The sequence below is a fragment of the Heliangelus exortis genome, chromosome W, assembly GCF_036169615.1.
Source record: "Heliangelus exortis chromosome W, bHelExo1.hap1, whole genome shotgun sequence".
Taxonomy (NCBI): domain Eukaryota; kingdom Metazoa; phylum Chordata; class Aves; order Apodiformes; family Trochilidae; genus Heliangelus; species Heliangelus exortis.
In genome coordinates, this window is record NC_092453.1 from 9,958,407 (window position 1) to 9,959,126 (window position 720).

Consider the following 720-nt stretch of genomic DNA (forward strand, 5'->3'; position numbering starts at 1 on the left):
AAAGAGCGGAAGAAGGCGCTCTGAACAGAAGTGCCTCTGCATCCTGTGGTGAGACGGCAGGCTGACCCCTGTAATGAATGAAGGAGTGTGGTGGTGCAGCTCATGAAGGAACGCTGTTGAGCAGGTGTTGTGGACCTGCTGTGGAGGCCCCCGTGGCAGGGGAAGTGACTATGCCTGACGTAGTCCGTGGTTCTGTGGGCAGCCTGTGCTAAAGCTCAGTTCTGAGAAACATCTTATGCTTCTGAAATATAAAGGGAGTAAAGGGTCACACCTGCAACCTCCTTTAGGGAGGAGCAGAGCAGACAGGTGACCAAAATTGACCGAATGGAGTATTCCATCCCATATGAGTCATGCTCAGTATAAATTTGAGGGATCACGGAGGTCAAGTTCTTCTTCTTTGTCCATGGCCGGCTAGCTCAGTCGGTAGAGCATGAGACTCTTAATCTCAGGGTCGTGGGTTCAAGCCCCACGTTGGGCGCCAATAAATCTGTCACAGTTTAACACTGGCCCGGCAATTAAACCGAGTAACAGACGCTCTCTATTAATCTCTCTCTCCTCCCTGATAAGAAAGGAGAGAGAATAAGGGAGAGAGACTTATGGGTTGGAAACTAAACTACACAGCTTTAATGAAACAGTAATGATAAATAGGAAAAATTACTGAATATATACAAATATACAAGAAAAGGGATACCACATTCCTCCCCCCTTTCCCCCAATAGC

General features: G+C 47.8%; 1 non-coding gene across 1 annotated transcript; it reads left to right on the forward strand.

Annotated features, from left to right (window-relative positions):
- Positions 1-405: 405 nt before the first annotated feature.
- Positions 406-478, forward strand: TRNAK-CUU (transfer RNA lysine (anticodon CUU)). The gene has a single exon. It is a non-coding gene; the product is annotated as a tRNA-Lys (tRNA).
- Positions 479-720: the final 242 nt, after the last annotated feature.